Below are 21856 nucleotides of genomic sequence, written 5' to 3' on the forward strand. Positions count from 1 at the left end.
TGGTTGTATTAGTAGCACAGGGTGGTTGTGTTAGCTGAGGAATTATAACTCAAGTTATAGACGATTCCTTCTGATAAGCCCGCCAATTTAAGTTAAAAGCACCAGCATGCTCGAATTAAGAGGTTTTGTGTGTGGATGAGATTCACGTTAGCTCTGTAGCGAAGACAAGCCAGTGAGTAAAGGGTGTATATTCCTTCTTGTGCATCATCAAAAGAACTGCTTACTTAGTTCCAATCCGTGAAAGCTGTGAACACATGGCTGGCAAGAGGAATTGCACAGGTACAGTTGAACTAATTTAGCATGTAGAAACTTAATTACTGGTAAGGAGCATGAAGGAAAATCGAGTTTCTCTGTCAGAGACCACATTGAGTTTGAAAGACTGGCAGACAAATAGTCTTGAAAACCGAGTACAATTCATATGGAAATTATTGAGACACAATAAACATGGAACTCCTGGATATTTTTACAATTACTTTTCAAAGCAGAATGGCACTTTAAAATAGATGCACATTGTGTTCAATCTGATCTGGCACTTCTCTCTGTGTGTGATGGGGTGTACAAACTCCACGCTGGGAGGGGAAATGTTAGAGTTGTTCTGAGCCCAGCAGCCCTGCCCCACTGCACCTGCAAAGTCTGCATGGGTTGAGAGAGGAGCTTAAAAAGGGGAGCAGCTAGCTCAGTGGCAGACAGACAGTGGAAATAAGCTGATCTGCACTCTGCACTCCTGGGATGGAGCACCTGCTGCCTGAAACCTGCCAATAGTGACCTGACCAAGACTATGGAGAAGGGACCTGTGAGTCTCTGAAGGTCAGAGACTTTATTTTTGTGTTTAGTTCTTTATCTTGGGGACTGGTAGGAAGTGATCCAGGGAGGCAACTGCACAAGCACCCCAGAGTGTAAGACTTAGCTGCCCACCATTGGACCCTGTAGTGGAACCCAGTGGGGTTCGTGGGCCCAGGCTCCCCTACCAACTCCTAAAGAGGGACAACAACAGAGGCCTTATCACAGATGCGGGGAATCAAGTTGGGCAGTGAAGACCCTGAAGATAGAAGGGTCAGGGCTATGAGCTATTGACCCAAGAAGGGGGACCCCTGAGGTGTCCCACTTAATCCTGAAAGTTCCCCCTTTGTTGGACTCTTCATACATGCCCTGAAAGGTACAGACTTGAATATGTGACCTGCCTGGAGGGCAGAGTCACTGGAAGGATAATCCACTGTAGGGTAGAGTGCTAGTAAGGAAGGGGGACAGCTGGGAGGAAGATAAACTGCCACACCTCCACCCGACCACAATGTTTTTGTTTATTTACTAAGGTAATCTGCTTTGATCTGTTTGCTATCACTTATAATCACTTAAAATCTATCTATGGTACTTAGTAAACTTGTTTTTGTTTTCTCTAAAACCGGTTTGCAGAATTCATAACTAGGAGGCAAAAAGCTGTGCATCTTTCTCTCTCTTGACATTGAGGGAGAAGATGAATTTTATGAGCTTATGCTGTACAGTTTTCTATGCAGCGCAAGACTGTATAATTTTGGCTTTACACTCGGGGGGCGGGGGGCACTTGAGTAACTGGGCAGTTCCTTAGCTGAGCCTTCTCATGCAGAGCTGATCTCAGTGTCTGTGTCTTTCAGCAGCTGGGGGTATCCCTACCTGTATATGTGCTGATAAAGTACAGCCTGAAGCCCGGGGAAGGGCTTGACAGGCTGCATAGCAGTACAGTGTTAAGGGAATCCAGGCTGGTGGGTCAGGTTGGTGCAGTGGTACCCCAGTATATCAGGTGGTATTCCTGGAGGGGGGAAACCTGTCACTACATTAGCCCTTCTCCAGTCTTCTGGGACATCTCCTGTCATCCAGGAGTTTGCAAGCATTACTGCTAGTGGCTCTGAGATTTCTTCAGCTAATTCTTTCAGCATGCTGGGGTGAATAGCATCAGACCCCATTGACTTGAATTCATTCTAATTAGTTGGAAGTTCTCTGACGTGTTCTTCACTTTTCCTGATCTGCATCCTTTATTGTCTATGATAACTTTGCTGGTCATCCAATCACATGTTTGTCACGCTGCCTGATGTGGGTCACAGCTGAGAGCGTGAATCTCAGCTCAGGTTGTCAGAAAATAGGGCAGATCCCCCAAACTACAGGTATATTCTATAATTAGATTTCACCAAGCCAGTAACAAAAGTGCACTTCTGGATATTATGCTTGCCTCACCATGGAGTCACAGGCAGTCCCTTTAGCACTCCATGCAGATGCACTGGACTTTGTGATGAAAGGTTATTAAAGCCCCAAATCATCACACATTAAGTTACTTCCAGGTCAGAATATATTCCAGATCTCACCAAAGAGAACGCTGACAGCCAATTCCTTTAGTAAACTAACTAAAGACTTATTAGCTAAGAAAAGAAAATGAGAGTTATTGAGAGGTTAAAGCAGATAAAATAGATTACAGGTGAATCCGAGTTTGTAGTCAATACAGAGATGTAATGTCTGCTAGTTTTCCATCAGCTCTTCAGGATTTCCCCAAATGGCTTTTGGGGACCTCTGTCTTGCATCTGGAACCCCCCTGTCAGTGTTCAGATGGATCAGAGATGAAAGATTGTTCCCAGGACACACTTTTATAGCTGTCTTCCCCAAAAAGCTGCTAGGCAAATACTTGCACTCACAGCAGGGACTCTTCCTTTGATGACGAATGCATTTTGGGTTTTTGACCTCAGGGCTCCACATCAAGGACAACTTGCTCTGAAATTATCATTCTACCTCCTATGCATACACAAATAATTTGGTTACGGTGATATAAATATGCAAGTGCCTGCCATTACATTCTAATAGGGATAGATACGTGAAAACAATACAGATAACATCCATTAGTTTTCATGAAGTCTACACATCAAGCAAATTCCTAATACAAACCTCTGGATCTAGGGTTATTTAAGCATAAGGTACACATATATAAAACAAATCAACACGTTACAAATATGTGAAGACAACAGTACTAACGTTTCTTTGACCTATCTTAACAGACAAGTGAATTGGCTTGATCCATTATAGTGCCCCTTGGCATTTTTTTTATTCCTGTTAGCGCAAGTGAATGGGACTGTTAGCCCACGTAACATCTTCTTGATACCCACACACAACTGAATTGGTTCCCCTAACACTTTTTTGAGGTTATGACCTGAGCTACCTACTCAGCGCAACAATATTATTTTTTGTGTGAAGACTGAAGAGAAGTAGGCATTAAGCAGCTTTGCCTTCCTGTTATCTTCCATTATCAGCTCACCTTATTCACTGAGCAGCAGACCCGTACCTTCTCTGATCTTTCTTTTTGTCTGACATATTTGTAGAACCCCATTTTGTTGCCTCTAACATTCCTTGCCAGTTGTAACTCATTCTTTGCCTTGGCTTCTCTATTTTGTCCCTACACACTCGTTCCAGTCCCATGTATGATTCCTTGGTGAAAGGCCCCTCCTTCCATGTCCTGTATATATACCTTTTGGGTTTTAGATAGCTAAGAAGCTCCTTGTGCAGGCACATTGGCCTCCAGTGGCTCTGATTATCTTTTTTCTGCATTAGAATAGTTTGCTATTGAGCCTCTAGTATTACATCTTTTAAGAACTGCTAGCCCCCTTCGCCTCCTTTTCTTCCTAATTGGTCTCTTTCAGTTCATTAGTACCAGGATTTCATCCCTAATGGGACTAACTCACAGATCAATTAGTGAAATGGAATTATGAGGCCTCTAATTCTGTTTTTAGTCTCCTTTGCTTGTGCTGCCATTTCTATGGTATTATTTTCTTAGATTTGCCACACATTGACTCTGCTTAATACTAAAAGTGAAGACAAGCCTCACCCTGTACAGGCTTTTGAAAAGGGTTTGTTCATAAGAACTGCTATACTGGGTCAGAGCAATGGTCTGTCTGCGCCACTGTCATGTCTCTGACAATGGCCAGTACCAGAGCTTCAGGGGAGTTTAAAGAACAAGGCAGTTGGAGTGATACATACATGTCTTCTCCTTCTGGCAATCAGAAGATTAGGGTTGCGCTGAGTACAAGGTTGCATCCCTGACCATCTGCTCTAATAGCCATTGATTGGCTGATCCAGTTATTTCTTGAGCCCAGTTATACTCTTGGCCATCACAACATCCCATGGCAATGAATTCCACAGGTTAATTGTACAGTGTGTGAAAAAGTATTTCCACTTGTTTGTATTAAACCTGCCTATTAATATCATCAGGTGACCCCTGTTTGTTTTCTATTGCGGGGAAGGGTAAATAAAACGTCTCCATTCACTTTTTCTACACTATTCATGATTTTATCGGCCTCTATCATATCCCTCCCACTTAGCTATCTCTTTTCTAAGCTGAGCAGACGTAATCTTTTTCGTCTCTCCTCACATGGAAACCATTCCATACCCTTCATCATCTGTGTTGTCCTTCTCTGAACTCTTTCCTTTTCTCCCTTTACGAGATGGGACAACCAGAACTGGACACACTATTTGTGTGGGCTCACCATGGATTTATATAGTGGCATTATGATATTTTCTGTCTTACTATCTATTCCTTTCCTAATAATTCCTAATGTTCTGTTAACCTTTTTGACTTCTACTGCACATTGAACTGAAGTTTTCAGAGAACTATCCGCGGTGACTCCCAAGATCTTTCTTGAGTGGTAACAGCTAATTTAGAACCCAACATTATACATGTGTATTTGGAATTATTTTTTCCAGTGTGCATTATTTTGCACTAATTAATGTTGAATTTCATCTCTCATTTTGTTGCCCAGTCACCCAGTTTTGTGAGGTCCCTTTGTAACTCTTCACAGTAAACTTTGGACTTAACTATCTTGAATATTTTTTATCATCTACAAACTTTGCCACTTCACTGTTCATTTCCTTTTCCAGATCATAAATGAACATGTTAAGTGGCACAGGTCCCAGTACAGATCTTTTGGGGTGAGGCCCTGCCTGCTATTTACCTCTCTCTATTGTGAAAACTGGCCATTTATTCCTACCCTTTGTTTCCTATCTTTCAACCAGTTATTGATCCATGGGAGGACCTTCTCTGTTATGCTATGACTACTTAGTTTCCTTAAGAGCCTTTGATAAGTGACTTTTGTCAAAGGCTTTCTGAAAGTCCAAGTACACTATGGCCTTGGCTACACTGGCGCTTTACAGCGCTGCAACTTTCTCGCTCAGGGGTGTGAAAAAACTAAGCTAATCCCCACGGGGAGGTGGAGTACCTGCAGCTCTGGGAGAGCTCTCTCCCAGCGCTGGCGCTGCGACCACACTCGCACTTCAAAGCGCTGCTGTGGGAGCGCTGTACGGGCTGCAAGTGTAGCCATACCCTATATCAACTGGATCACCCTTATCCACATGCTTGTTGATGCCCTCAAAGAATTCTAATAGACTTGTGAGGCAAGACTTCCTTTTACAAAAAGCCGTTGGCTCTTCCCCAACAAATCATGTTTATGTCTGATAATTCTGTTCTCTACTATAGTTTCTAACAACATACAGTCTTTTCTTCATCATGTGATTTTACCCATCTTCTTGCTCTCTGTTGCGGGAGATTAAACTTTTGGCTCTGCATCTGGAACAGAGACTACTCCATGTATTGTCTTTATTTAATGAAGGCTTCCATCAATGGCATGTCACATAGGTTGGAGAGATTCTAGCTACAGTCTTCAGTGAGGCTGCTGACTTTTAGCAAGCTTCAACTTCCCATTCAGTCCCAGGATAGTAGTCTGCTGAAACCTGTGATAAATGGAGGCTACAAGTACCATGCTTGTCCTTTTCATTCCTCCTGAAGCAAAAGTAACCTTGCTGGCTGGCTAGTGCTTGAGGCAGAAGATTTCCACCTCTGCACTTGCTAGTGCCAAATCATAATTGCTAGTTCTGATGGATGTCTCCCATATCAAAGGGTGGCTAAGTTGGGCTTTTCTGCTCTGGACAGGTTAACAAAAGGCAGCTTAATCTGTATTAACAATAGTTTCCTTTTTTATCATACCTCATCCTAAAGGGAGACTAGTTTAGGGCTGTCAATTAGTTGCAGTTAACTCACGTGATTAACTCAAAAAATTAATTGCAATTAAAAAATTAATTGTGATTAATTGCACTTATAACAATATAATACCAATTGAAATTCATTAAATATTTGTGGATGTTCTTTCTACATATTCAATATTGATTTCAATTACAACACACAATACAAGGTGCACAGTGCTCACTTTATATTATTTTTTATTACAAATATATTCACTGTAAAAATGATAAAATAAATAGTATTTTTCAGTTCACCTCTTACAAGTACTGAAGTGCAATCTCTTTATAGTGAAACTGTAACTTACAAATGCAGATTTTTTTGGTTATATAACTGCACTCAAAAACAAAACAGTGTAAAACTTTAGAGCAGGGATCGGCAACCTTTGGCACGTGGCCCGCCAGGGTAAGCACCGGTTTGTTTACCGGCCGCGTCCGCAGGTTCGGCCGATCACAGTTCTACTGGCCGTGGTTTGCTGCTCCAGGCCAATGGGGGCAGCGTGAAGCGGTGGCCGGTACATCCTTCAGGCCAAAAGTTGCTGATCTCTGCTTTAGAGCCTACAAGTCCACTCAGTCCTACTTATTCTGCCAATTGCTAAGACAAACAAGTTTGTTTACACTGATGGGAGATACTGCTGCCTGCTTCTTATTTACAATGTCACCTGAAAGGGAGAACAGGTATTCATATGGCCCTTTTGTAGCCGGTGTTGCAAGATATTTACATGCCAAATATGCTAAACATTTGTATGGCCCATGCTTTGGCCACCATTCCAGAGGACATGCTTCCATGCTGATTATTATAATTATATATGGAGATATACCTATCTCATAGAACTGGAAGGGACCCTGAAAGGTCATCGAGTCCAGCCCCCTGCCTTCACTAGCAGGACCAAGTACTGATTTTGCCCCAGATCCCTAAGTGGCCCCCTCAAGGATTGAGCTCACAACCCTTGGTTTAGCAGGCCAATGCTCAAACCACTGAGCTATCACCACTGCCCCCCCCCCATTAAAAAAATAATGCGTCAATTACATTTGTGACTGTACTCCTTGGGGGAGAGTTGTATGTCTCCTGCTCTGTTTTACCTGCATTCTGCATATATTTCATGTTATAGCAGTCTTGGATGATGACCCAGCTCATGTTGGTTTTAAGAACACTTTCACAGCAGATTTGACAAACGCAAAGAAGATACCGATGTGAGATTTCTAAAAATAGCTACAGCACTTGACCCAAGGTTTAAAAATCTGAAGTGCCATCCAAAATCTGAGAGGGACAAGGTGTGGTGCATGCTTTTAGAAGTTTTAAAAGAGCAACACTCTGATGCAGAAACTACAGAACCCAAACCTCCAAAAAAGAAAATGAACCTTCTGCCAGGGGCATCTGACTCAAATGATGAAAATGAACATGCGTCAGTCTGCACTGCTTTGGATCATTATCAAACAGATCATCGTTATCATCATCAGCATGGAAGCATGTCCTCTGGAATGATGGCTGAAGCATGAAGGGACATATGAATGTTTAGCATATTTGGCATGTAAATACCTTGCAACACCGGCTACGAAAGTGCCATGCGAATGCCTGTTCTCACTTTCAGGTGACATTATAAACAAGAAGCGGGCAGCATTATCTCCTGCAAATTGTAACCAACCTTGCTTGTCTGAGTGATTGGCTGACCAAGAAGTAGGACTAGTGGACTTGTAGGCTCCAAAGTTTTACATTGTTTTATTTTTGAATTCAGGTTTTTTTGTACATAATTCTACATTTGTAAGTTCAACTTTCATGATAAAGAGATTGCACTACAGTAATTGTATGAGGTGAACTGAAATATTTTTTTTGTTTTTTACAGTGCAAATACCAGTATTTGTAATAAAAAATAAAGTGAGCAGTGTACACTTTGTATTCTGTGTTGTAATTGAAATTAATATATTTGAAAATGTAGAAAACATCCAAAATATTTAAAATAAATGGTATTCTATTCTTAAACAGCACAATTAATCACAATTAATGTTTTAAATCGTGCAATTAATTGTGATTAATTTTTTTAATCGCTTGACAGCCCTAAAATATTACCTTCAGATTTTCATTCACTGACATATTGCTGCCTTGTCTGGGTTGCAGACAAAGATGAGGAATGTTAATTTTAGGGCTGTTGATTAATCACATGTAAATATCTTGCAATGCCAGCTATTACAGTGCCATGTGAATGCCTGTTCTCACTTTCAGGGACACTGAAAACAAGAAGCAGGCTGCATTATCTCCTGCAACTCTAAACAAACTTGTTTGTCTGAGCAATTGGCTGAACAATAAGTAGGACTGAGTGGACTTGTAGGTTCTAAAGTGTTACATTTTTATTTTTGAATGCAGGTTTTTTTGTACATAATTCTACATTTGTACGTTCAATTTTCATGATAAAGAGAGTATTAGGTGAATTGATAAATACTATTTCTTTTGTTTTTTACAGTGCAAATATTTATAATCAAAATTAAATATGAAGTGAGCACTGTACACTTTGTATTCTATCTTGTAATTGAAATTACTGTATATACTCATTCATAAGCCAAATATTTTTGGTAAAAAAGTGATGCATCAAAGAGCAGGGGTTGGCTTATAAATGGGTTTACACCAAAATATGATGGTTTTAAACTCTATGGAATAATTGACTTGAATATCTAATATATTGTCATTTTGTTTACCTGGAGCGTCTGCTGGCATGGAGCCCCTCAGCTCCCTGTAGCCACGGTTCGCTGTTCCCATTGGCTGGGAATGGCAAACCGTGGACACTGGGAGCTAAGAGGCCCCGTGCCTGCAGACGCTCCAGGTAAACAAAACATCCCGACCCTCCAGCAGCTTATCCTGATGGGGCTGGGAGCCAAAGTTTGCCAACCCCTGAAATATAGGGTCAGCTTATGAAAGGGTCATACAGTTTTGCTATTTTTACCTAACCATCTTGGGGGGTCAGCTTATAAATGAACGGGCTAATGAACGAGTATATACGGTAATATATTTGAAAATGTCTTAAACAACCAAAAATATTTAAAATAAATGGTATTCTCTTGTTGTTTAATAGCACGATTAATCATGAATAATTTTTTTAATTGCTTGACGGGCCTAATTAATTTGTGTGTGTGTTTCTTTACACTATATTTTTACCCTATGTTTTGTATTGGGTATACTACTTCATTTTAAATCTCAATTTTAGGCTAAATTTGACCACCATTTCCCTTTGCCAGTAGTAAAATCATTTTAATCTCTTTTTCTTTCTAAATGCACTTCCATCTATTTAGTCAGTGTGAAGTATGATTTCTTTTACAGAGGACTTCAAGAGATTTCAGCTGTCACTTAAAACAAATGTAAAAAACCCTGGCAGTATTTCAACATGTCAGTTTAGTAAATCACACACACACATTAAAGAATAATCACACAGTTTGATGTAATAGGCAATATTCATTCAGGATGATATCAAAACTGGAATACAACTTTGAGGATTTTGTATGACAGGAATGAGGGAGAGCACCTTAGCAAGCTAAGCATGTTTGCATAGTTCTTTTCCATTTTAAACCTGGCATTGGCCAATGGAATAAGTCCCTCATTGTTATGAACCCTAAATGGAGAGTAGATGGTCTTTTAAAACAAATATTGGTATAAAAATGTGGCATTTTGCCAAATTTCCCTAAAGCACCAACAATTCTTTAAGCAGTTTTTTTCTTTATCAGATATTCAAGCATGCCAGCTGTTGCAGCATATGCAATGTGTTTAATGAGCAAAGGAGTTTATTAATAGATCTTTGGAGTGAGACTATTCTTTCTAATTAGTTATTAACCTTTAAATCCTGGATACTTCAGAGGATCAAATGTGATCCATGTCATACATGTCATTGAGTGATTTGATTTAGTTTAAAGCAGCTGAATATCTTATTGGTGATGGACATTAAAAACAGTGATCTAAAGGTAGCCAGTAGGTTTTTCTATGAAATGAGAAATTTTATCAAGAGCTAATTAAATTGTAAATGAAGTTCAGTGAATTGATATCTGTATATGTAGCCATGCACTGTTGAGCATGTTTTGTTCTTAAGCACAGGCACTAAATTATCCATAAGAGTGGTGGCTCAATAAGATAAATACATAGAAACCAAGCTAGTAGCTTATTTTAAGTTCAGTTTGATCAAAGGTTTTAATCAATATAACTTGCAGAAATTACTGATCCCAGTGAGCTTGAGATCTTAGAATAATTTCTCCTGAGATGATATGTAAATGGAGCAGGCAAAAGGAAGGGCATGGCATTGCTGAACTAGCATAGCTCAGTTTTGTGGACAGCTAGTTCTTGGCTGTGCTTTAGTTGTTGACATTGGATGTCTGTATTGCTGTGGATACCACAAGGAGAATGAGTAAACAGAAACATTTTATCAGAAGGAGTTACCTTACAAGTTTGCAAACTTAACACCATTAATTTGGGCTTGAATAGGGACTGGGAGTGGCCAGCTCACTACAAAAGTACTTTTCTTTCTCTTGGTATTGACACCTCCTGATCAATTATTGGGAGTGGACCACATCCACCCTGATTGAATTGGCCTTGTCATCACTGGCTCTCCACTTGTAAGGTAACTCCCTCCTCTTCATTTGCCAGTATATCAGTGCCTGTATCTGTAACTTTCACTCCATCCATCTGAAGAAGTGGGTTTTTTACCCACGAAAGCTTATGCCCAAATAAATCTGTTAGTCACTGGACTCCTCGTTGTTTTTGTAGAAACATTTTAGGAAGTATGCTGACTTCTGTCTACGTTTTTTCAAGAGATGGATTTAACCACAATTGTGCATTCAAATAATAGGAATATTTTTGTAAGAACAATGTAGGTACCTGTTGTAACTGGAAGTGGCCACCCTGTGGGCAGAATTTTATACTTAACTGGGCATTCTGGGCATGCAAAACATCAAATTTCTGGAAACACTAGGGAAAAGCCAGAGAAATCAAATTACTTTTTTTCTTGTAAAATAATTACAAAATTAGTGTAGGTAGAGAATAGAGTAGATTAAATTTGTTTTAGATTTTAATAGGGCGTTTGAACATCATAGGGAATCTTACTTGAAAATTTAATTCAAATTGATCAACTTGGATAGTAGCACTGTCATGCAGAATGAAAACTGAGTGCATGACTGTAAAAAAGATAAATGGCAGTGCATCAAATTGTCTAATGAAGTCCCACTGAGGTCATTGTTAGAACTTGTCTTATTTAACATCTTCATGATTTTGCATTCCTTATGTGAATAGTGTACAACAATAAAAGACTAAAATCAAAACGAACAAGCATAACTTATCAGTACAAATTGAATAACTTTAGCAAACTTCCCCTACACCTCTGAATGTGTGTGTGTTTAGTTGCTAAAAAGTGGCCAGATGGTCTGGTGATGGGTACTTAAGAAATATACCTGACAAAAACACTGTTTAAGCTTCCCCCACACCTCTGAATGTGTGTGTGTCTAGTTGTAAAATTTTCTCATTCATTTCCTCTGTCAAAGAGCTCTGTAACAAAATAGGGAATATCACCTTTTCAATGGAAGATCTGGCTGTGGGCATGGCTTCAATGTACCCATTTCTGAAAATTAGTCCGGGTTTAATCAGTATTATTTCTACATCAACATATGTATATATTTAAACATGTCTGTGTTCACTATGCACTTAAGTGTGTCATTCAGAAATGACTTGATAGTCTATGGTCTACCTGACATAATACAAACAAGCTTAGTAGTATATGAGAAATAAACAACCTTCAGCTGAAATTGCAGGTCCAAAACACTGGAAGAAGACCTTTATTCTGATGGTGGTTCTAGGAATTATACCTCTACCCCGATATAATGCGACCCGATATAACACGAATTCGGATATAACGCGGTAAAGCAGCACTCCGGGGGGCGGAGCTGCGTGCTCCAGCGGATCAAAGCAAGTTCGATATAACGCGGTTTCGCCTATAACATGGTAAGATTTTTTTGGCTCCCGAGGACAGCGTCATACCTGGGTAGAGGTGTATTTGCTGTATATTTTTAAGCAAGTCACTTAACCTCTTTGTGCCTCTGCTTTGCCATGTGTGAAGTGGTGGTAATATTTATTTACCTTTCCTCCTTCCAAAAGGGGATGGGAGGGTTAATTAGTAAATATTTATACAGTGCTTTGAAAACATAGGGGTTAAGTGCTCCTGCAGCTCAGGGGAGAAGAGAGCTATGTCTAAAGTTACTGTAGGCACCTAAAGCTATATTTAGGGATCTTGATGTTTTGAGGCTATCAACTGTCGGTCTAGGTGATTAAATTTTGGCACCCCAAAATGGAGCATTAGAAGTCTCCTTTGAAGACTCAGGGCTAAATGCGTAGTACTGCTGTGCATTGTTGCTTAGCAGCAGCACACTGTCACAGAGAACAGCACTAAGTTGAAGTGTTTTTAGAGGACACATTAAAATACTAATTTACACTGGAAGATACTAGCGTCTGTTCCTCTAGGAAACAGGCCTTCATTTCTAGCTATGCACAAACATTTCAGAGATTCTCATAAAACCTGTGGTGTATATAATATTGTGTGTTTTTGTTTTGTTAAAACACGTACTTTAAATTTTGTGTAATCCTCTCCAACTTTTGAGAGAAAAAAACATGCTCCTTTTGATAGATTTCCCAAAAATGTAAAAATTATCATTTGAAAAGTATAAAGTAACTGTTACCCTAGGCACTGATGTCGTCACACCCTACACACTATTGCAATGGTATTTGTACAAAATATGCCTTGTGAGGTACCATTTGAAAACGAATAACATGCTGGTCAACAATATTGTGAAATATATGTGAGCTTTACTATAAACTTTTATGGGCTCAGTATCGAATCAAAAGTAATTGACACTCTAATTCAAAAGAGAACTTATAAAAATACTTGAGAAATAATATGCAGCAGTATGTGTCTAGATGTGTTTTTGTGAACAGCAAGTTGAATTTTTCTTGTTTGTCTCTTACTTTTTTAAAATGTTTGAGAGAAGAATCAGTAAAACAGATATTGTGCTGCATTGTGTGTGTCTATTTTTGAAAAAATTATACAGGTGGCTCTTTTTTAATGACAGCTTACTTTCCCAGAGGTGGGTTTTTTTTTCCCCCTTGTATCAGAATTCCATTCTCTGAATTTTCCATCAAGACTTCCTGAAAGAAGTATATAATTTTCAATGGACTACTGAATCATTTATCAGGAGGAGTAATTTCCCCCCCCCAACCCCGCAGCACAGGGGCTAGTGAGAAGTGCAAGTTGGGGTTTACTCTTGAGAATATAAAGACAAATTCAGTAGAGCATGACAGCTCGTTTTAGTAATTACAGAAGTGTTTCAAATTGCAACCTTTTGCTTAGCACAGAGAGTCTGTAATCTTGTATTACAATGAAGTAAGTATGCAATTTACAATAAATCTGGGTATTTTAGGAGAACTACAGAATATAAGTAATGTCACTTGGGATTCAACAAGAGTAGAATTGATGTTTTTTTCTCTTTTTGTCTGTATTTATCAAATGGCTTACTGAACATTCAGATCAGCAAAACTTTATCAGTTTTCCTGTAGCCCTTTTATATATATAGTTAGGATCAGTGCCCAGGAAGTTTGGATAGATAGTGAAAAGGCTCAGGCACAATTTATACTTATAACATTTTCACATGAGTTTTGTATCTGCAAGTCAAAAACAGACTATTTGTGCTCTTACATGATCTAATTAGGGACACAATATTCTTATCATTTTTCATGTATAAATCCTTTTCACTTTCTTTTTTTTTTTCAGTTTAATTTTCCTATGTATTGTTGGGTCTTAAGCCCTCCCTAACTTTTTATAAACCGTAGTATGGCAAGAAGGCAGGGCATTTTGAAAATTTCATCCTTAAAATTAGGTCAGATATTTAATATGGCATCTCCGGACCACTTGAGAATTTCAAGGTTTGTTTAAACAGTATAGCTACACCGGTGAAGCTGCACTGATATAAAAAGTGACAAACATCTGCATAGCTATACTGGTGCAAAAATTCCCAGTCTATACAAGCCCTTATCAAAGTTTCTTTAAGGACTGTAGATTTGCACAGCAGCATTGTTTTCAGGTATATTTCTTAAGAACCGATCACCATAGCATCTGGCCACTTCTCAGCAGCTAAAGCTTATGATTGTTTATCGTTCCACTTCAGCAGAATATATGACCAAATTGTATGATCCTTTATCAAGCAAAACTTGCAAACAAGCGGAATTTGGCTCTGTTAGTTGTGGAAATACAACCTCTTTTCTACCCTCCCACCCCCCGACTAATTTCTATGGTTATGAAATCTCTCAGCTAGGAATTCACATCTGACAACTTGTCGGGCCTGAGACATCATAAATAAAATCAGACCTTTGTGCAAATGAAGAATCTGCACAAGTCCAACTTCAGCATTTAGACATATATTAGGCCTCATCTACTTGGAATTCAGGAGGTATTTGGAATAGCTGAATATCCTTCCTAAACCCCTGTTAATTGTGGTGCTTGTTGCTGCTCCACCTCCCCATGGAAGCTGGCAACTTTTTTGACTTCAGTGGGACCTGGGGCCTTTATTATATGTGAAAGCTTGATTGTAATTTTATTTCGTCTTCAAACATAGAAAATTCCCATTTATTAGTACGCTGATTTGTGATTTTTCTTAATAGTAGGAGAGACGAGGAGAGTTTGGAGAAATAACAATGCTATTATTCCTATTAATGAACACAAGACCAAAGAATTGAAATGGTTTCAATTTTGTGCATAAGTTCCCCAGTTATTTACTTTCCCGAAGATAGTCAGATGCTTAGGTGGAGGCAGTATAAGTGCCTATATACAGTAATAAGTACTTTCGACCCAAGATCCTTGTATTTGTTGTGGGGGTTTTTAGAATGTTGATGAAAAGTTGTAGACATTGGATTTCCTTCATCTCAGAATTATCCTCTCAGCTACTGTGAGAGATTTGAAAACCTTTTCAGAATACATCAAAGGGCTGTCTTTTTTTCTGGCATTCCTATCAGGCAGATCTGAAGTGTTGGAGAAATATTTTCACTATTTGATAATACTGTAGTAATACAATATCAGATCTTTGCAAAGAATATCAAGTATGCTGGCAAATGGTTGATTGCATCTATATAGTTTGTCGGGCACTAGGTCATTTTAAATAGTCTGTCTGGGGTCCAGCATGGCTTATGTTGTATTCTGTTTTGCTAATACTTTAATTTTAAAGGCAAAGAATGAGTGTAATCCATTCCTAATGGTTCTCAATTAATTTGTTAATAGCATATTGAATATTGGGGAATTCATTAACTGAAATTGTTTAGTTTTACCCTGAAAATTGATCAATTCATCATCAGTCCTGATATTCCTAGTCTCCTTCCTTTCCCATATATCAGTTTTAAATACATCTAGAAACGAAAACCTTGCTAGGCATGGATCTCCATTTATTTGCTTTCTTCCTCTTTCATTATGTGTTGACATACAGCATAAGGAAAACTGGTAACGTGTGGCTTAGAATATGGCAGACAGCTGCACACTATAATGGAACTTCTACTGAAGTGCCTAAAATAGCTAAAAATTGCTAGTTTCTCCACTCCATGTGGAGTTGGCATTTAAAACTAATTAGAAATTCTTCATCCACTGAAATATTGAGACCTGTGACAGCTGTTAATATCAAGAAGTTGGATGAACACTGGGTTATGGAAGGTAGTGTTGCCTAGTGCAGTGGTCTCCAAAGTGGGGTGCGCGTAAGACAATCCATTGGGGGACAAGGCAGGAAGAGCGCCGCTGGAGGGGGCGGGGGGGAAAGGGCGACCGGAGGAAGGAAAGCTGCCCCGCTACCCGGAACACAGGGGCTTTAGGGGCTGCAGGGCCCTGGGCTAAGGGGGCCTGCAGCTCTATAGCTCCTTTCGGAATGTGGCCCTGAGTCCTCCGGCCCCTGGAGGAGCAGGGCCACATTCCGAAAGGGGCTTTAGAGCTGCAGGCCCCCTTAGCCCAGGGCCCTGCAGCCCCTAAAGCTCCTGCATTCCGGGTGGCCCTGCCTGCCGGGGGTGGGGGGCAGCTCCCAGAATCATGGCCATGGGGGCGGTGCTATGCTGCGCTGCGCAGAGCCACCTGCACACCCCCTGCACCAAACAGGAGCTGCTCCAGGTAAGTGCTATGCACCTCCTGCCTGCCCTCGCCCTAAGCCTCTTCCCGCACCCCCACCCTGAGCACCCTCCCACACCTAAACTCTCTCCCAGACCCCGCACCCCACCCTGCGCCCCCTCCCGCACCCTAACTCCCTCCCAGACCCCGCACCCCACCCTGCGCCCCCTCCCGCACCCTAACTCCCTCCCAGAACCCGCACCCACCCTGCGCCCCCTCCTGCACCCTAACTCCCTCCCAGAACCCGCACCCCACCCTGAGCCCCCTCCCGCACCCTAACCCTAATCCGGACCTTCAAATCGCTGTATCACAAAGTGTTAAACCAAGATTTTCAGAAATAATGAAGAAGCATATTCAATCACATTGCTCTCACTAAAAATATTAATATTTTTTTTGTGAGAGCAAAAAGTTTTTTTGTACCGTTAATGAATAAAATACAATAAAACTTATTTTAAAAATATTGTTTATTTCATCTTTATCTCATCCTTTTTTAATTTCTATTTTTTGTATATTTTATAATGTACATAATGTATTAGTATAGTAGTACATGTATATAATGTATACAAAAAAATATATACATGTATTGGGGGGTGCGTGCTCAACAAATTTTTTACTGATAGGGGTGTGTGATCAAAAAAGTTTGGAGACCACTGGCCTGGTGGATAGAGCACTGGCCAGGGACTTGGGAGTCCTGGGTTCAGCTCCCTGCAGTGCCACTGACCTGAGTGACCTTGAGCAAGTCATGTGTTAAATGGAGATAATGATACAGGTCTCTTTTGTACAGCGCTTTGAAATGTACTGATGTGAAGTACTATATGAGAGCCAGATATTATCAATTAATGAAGAACTGTGAAATCAACATTAGGTAGGAGTGCAAAATAAACTGGCTGCTTTATGATCATTGTATAATGAAACTCTGTTGAGAGAGTTCTCGGTATGCTAAGAAATCAACTATAGTAATCATTGGGCACTACACACTGATGAAAGCTATCGTGTGTGTGTGTGGTGTGGAATATCAAATGGTCCATTAGTGTTAAAATATAAAGAACTCTTTTCAATTAAAAAGGAATTGCACTACTGTTTGAATTCCCCACTGATGAGGTGTAAAGGAGTTGGTTAAACCCCACTCAAATGCTGGTTGGTGACAGTATGTTATGAATGTTCCTTCTGATGAATGGTGCTCATCCATCACAATTTTCCTAAGGCACAGTGATGCAAAATCTGCAAGAGGAAAAGATAGATTTGCCCACGTAAATCATTTTTTTTAGAATAGCTGTAATTCAAAAACATTTTGAAAAATTATAGTCTTGAATGTTTTAATGATTGACAGTTTAAACTACATTATATTTTTAACCTGAATGCCCTTCAGATGAAATCACTTTTGAAGTATTGTGGTAATTCTAATCACTGATGATGTACATGTCAGACAAGTAGAAGATGGAAACAAATATTTCACACTTTGTTGTTCGAAGAGAACTACCCCTGTGAAGACTCCAATCATTTTTTTTTTTCTTCAACAAAACTTTCTCTTGCCCTCGAAACTTAGAATTTTGTGGAGGGGTTTTCAGCCTATACTAGCACATAAAGAAAGCTTTCAACTGAACTCCTTTGTGATCTTATAGTAGCTGCATAATGATTTTGTTTTTCTTCTCTTCCCCAGCCTAAAAAAGGAAGAGTATAGAGGCAATATCATTCTAGCTCCATCTGTTAAGAAACTAGTCAGCAAAAAATTCTTTTAATCTCAGGTGATATTATTAGCCCCTTCCATCAGATTGTGTCTTGTTTTTGTTTTTCTTTTGCCTCCTCTGCCTAAGTGGGAGCAATGAAGTCCTCACCTTAACCCTCTGCTTCTGTCTCTTTCCCTCACTTCTTAGCATCCAAAAGAAAAAGATAATGAGAAAATGAAAGAGGAAGGAATGGCGACTGGGAGAGCGAAGAAGAGAACCTCATAATAAGAAAAGTATGGCTGTTGATGCCACTGCTCAAATTCAGGTTAAGGTAGCAGTCTGAGCTCTACCCCTCTTTCCATTCAAGGCAGGGCCGGCTCCAGGGTTATTGCCTCCCCAAGTGGTGGGGGAAAAAAAAAAAGCCGCAATCTCGATCGGCGGCAGCTCCACCGCGCCGCTTTCTTCTTCAGTGGCAGGTCCTTCCCTCCAAGAGGGACCAAGGGACCCGCCGCCGAATTGCTGTCAAAGAGCCTGATGTGCCGCCCCTTCACCTTGGCCACTCCAAGCACCTGCTTGCTCAGCTGGTGCCTGGAACCAGCCCTGATTCAAGGTAGTCAATGACTTCTATATGCAGGTGTGTGAGAATGGAACTGGGTAATGGGTGCTGCTGTAGCACAGTACTCAACGGGTTTTCTTGGACCCGCTCTTCTGTTCTGGCACTGTAGGGTGCTTTTCTTCTTTCTGTAAGTGGCTTTCACCCTGTTTCTTCCATCACTAATGGGGTTGCTTCACAATGACAGTTGCAGAAGGCACAGACCTCATGCCTGTGGGGAATTTTCATCTTGGGGCTGATGCACAAGTCCCATGACTCTGGTCTGCATTGTAGTATTTTAGACACCTTAATAAATCTGTCATGTCTTCATGTAGCAATATAGTGTGACACATACCCTCTAGTTGCGCGTAATTGGCCTCTCAGAATTTTCCCATAATGCTTTTAAGTAAGAACTCTCTTTGTTTTGTTATGGCTGCTTAAAAAAAAAAACACACAGCTCCTGTTTGCTGTGAATGAGGCAGGCAGGGGATGAATGTCTACAGCTAGTGTTTGCTTGAGCTCTTCTGTCTGGTCTGCAGGCTATTTGCATTTAAAGAGTGAAGGAGAGGGGGAAGTGGTCAGATTTGCAGCAAGCTGACACACACACAGGCTCAAAACTCTCTCTCTCTCTCTCCCCCCCTCCCCTCACACACACACCCCCCCCCAAAAGCAAAAGCAAGCAGTTGCAGCCACTTGCTGGAGCTGCCCATAATGCCCATCACACACACCGCTGCAGATGTGGCCACACTGCAGCGCTGGTAGCTGTCAATGTGGCCACATGCCAGCGCTTTCCCTACACAGCTGTACGAAGACAGCTTTAACTCCCAGAGCTGTACAGCTGCAAGTGTAGCCAAGCCCATAGTCTCCACAAATAGGCACCAAGAGCTGTCGGCTTGTCACCACACAGATACGGTTGTGCCTGTAGGCAGGACCCCTTATCTCCCATCTATCTAACTTAAGGGGAAGAGCAGAGCTCAAATGGATGAGATCAGCCACAGAGTGGTGTGAGAATTTTGGAGATCTGTCTGTACAGTTTATGGATTCTGGTTGAACTTGTGAAGCTGTTGCTGTATAAATTGCTGTATCATGAATGCCTCTCTGTATGGATATCCTCTATGGGCTACCAGGGCTGTGTCAATCTCCAGAAGAGGGACAGTGGGGAATATTTGACTTTTAATGACCAGTCAATAGTTATGCTAGAGCAGGGGTCAGCAACCTTTCAGAAGTGGTGTGCCGAGTCTTCATTTATTCCCTCTAATTTAAAGTTCTACATGCCAGTAATACATTTTAACGTTTTTAGAAGGTCTCTTTCAATAAGTCTATAATATATAACTAAACTATTGTTGTATGAAAAGTAAATAAGGTTTTTAAAATGTTTAAGAAGCTCCATTTAAAATTCAATTAAAATGCAGAGCCCCCAGGACCGGTTGCCAGGACCCGGGCAGCTTGAGTGCTACTGAAAATCAGCTTGTGTGCTGCCTTCAGCATGTGTGCCATAGGTTGCCTACCCCTGTGCTAGAGTAACTGTATCCTAGGGAAACCAGTTTTACCTTATTCCTCTTAGGGAAGGGGAGAAATGGGGAGTAGAAAGTTACCAAACGGTGCAAACAAGCTAAGGTGTTGGTAGGGGAATATATGAACAGATTCACAGAGGTGCTTGCAGTGCAACACACAGGAAGTTTAGGCAGGACGAAAGAAGAGCACAGACCAAGATCAGAGGAGGTGAATTAGGGAAGAAGACTCCATATTTCAGAGCCCAAACCATGCTTTGCAGCAGAAGGACCTGGAGAGCCCAAACAATGCTCTGGAATGGTTTAAAAAAAATTGAGGGAGGGAAATGCATGTAGGATTTATTATTCTGTATAGATCTGCCTATTTTTCGTGCTGTTAAAGAGCAATAATGTGTTACATGCACACTTTACTCAGAAATGTATTATATGCTACACTTACCACCTGCCTCCTGGGAGAGTTAAAGTGTAACACAGAAGGCTCACATCTTCAGTGGGATTCTGGGATAGGGTGTATTTAAACTAAGGAGCTATTGAGGGTGTCAGCACTGGTCCTGAGGGCTTAAGTCAGGTGGGCTGAGGAGCTCCACCTCTGTGAAGTGGTATCACACTGAGGGTCAGTGCACAGAAAATATGCCAGAGAGGCCAAGGGAAGAAACAGTGCCACAGCCTACTGAGACCCAGGGAAGCTTAAAACGTCCAGTGGCTGAGTTCCCTTACTCCGTCTGGTAAGTGACCCTGATGGGGCACTTGACTCTGTCCATGACAAGTAGCTTTAACAGAAAAGTGAGAACTGGACCAAGAAGCTTTTCTGCAAATGTGTCACCAGTGGGTGAGTCCTTTAAGGGACTGGCTAATCTCCAAGCTGATGGAAAAATAACTCATTCTGCACCCATCCGTTGACACCCTGGCACCAAGAACTGGTGTCTTTTCTACAGCTTTAGAGTTAGGGTACAAGTATTTATGCCTTGGCTTCCTCCTCATTTCCAAAATTCTGAACAAAACAGATCACGCAGAGAACAATCCCTTGTCATAAGACTTTAAGCGAGGTGATCCTGATTTACTGCCTGCCTGAATCTATCAATCTTTAAATAGTAGTGCCTGTTGAACGGAGCAGGTGTAACCCATGTCCTCATGCCCTTCCCACCCCCTCCCCCCGCTTCTATACATTGTCCCTAAGTTCCCTCTTACTGCCCGTGGCCAGCGAGGTGAAACCAGTGGTGTTTACCTGCTACTACGTAGTGGGATTTACTTCTACTATAATGTTAGTCAGGGTTAATTCCCTTCATTCTTCCCCATTATTATTTTTGCTTATTAGGTTGTATCTACAAAATTAAAATTAAATTTATTTTCTCACTTGGTTCCCCCATCTGCACCAAAATGACAGATTCATAGTCCTTGGGCTTCAAACCCTGCCTGTCCTGCAACAGTGTAATTCCTCTCACTGGTGGCCACAGCCGCTATCTGTTCTGCCTTGGCGTGAGCAAAGTACCAGACTGATGCTATGTGTGTTGGTCCTTCTCAACAAGGACAAGGAAGTCCAGAGATGTTCATCTGAAAATATACCTCCTTGAACTGCCCACGGCAGTACCCAGACCTACAAATACCGCTAAGAAGCCAGCACTGGCACTGGCTCTGGTAACAGCATGAACTTCAACACTGGTACTATCCATTCCATCAATAGAATCCCTGGCAGTGCTGCTGATTCTTTGCTGGCTTCAAGATGGAGCTTCTCGCTGTTCGTTGCTCAAATGAACTGTTGGCTCTTTTTTATTATTTATTTATTTACTATTTGGTAAATTGTATGCTTAATAGTTTGCCAATTGGCCTCTGCACTTGTCCTTGTTGAACCTTATCAGATTTCTTTTGGCCCAATCCTCCAATTTGTCTAGGTCACTCTGGACCCTATCCCTACCC

At 40.9% G+C, this 21856-nt stretch overlaps 1 protein-coding gene across 19 annotated transcripts in view; it reads left to right on the top strand.

Annotated features, from left to right (window-relative positions):
- MBNL2 (muscleblind like splicing regulator 2) overlaps positions 1-21856 on the top strand; it is a 156213-nt gene that overhangs the window by 70407 nt on the left and 63950 nt on the right. Inside the window, exon 1 of one of the 19 annotated variants that reach the window (XM_039483238.1) lies at positions 18071-18132. The exons of 17 other annotated variants lie outside the window; for them this stretch is intronic. The gene's annotated coding sequence lies outside the window, so the exon portion shown is untranslated. Of the gene's footprint in view, positions 1-18070; positions 18133-18152; positions 18171-21856 lie in introns of those variants that run through there. One more of the 19 variants, XM_039483260.1, reaches the window with a different exon arrangement.

The sequence above is a fragment of the Mauremys reevesii genome, linkage group 1 (genome assembly GCF_016161935.1).
Source record: "Mauremys reevesii isolate NIE-2019 linkage group 1, ASM1616193v1, whole genome shotgun sequence".
NCBI lineage: Eukaryota > Metazoa > Chordata > Testudines > Geoemydidae > Mauremys > Mauremys reevesii.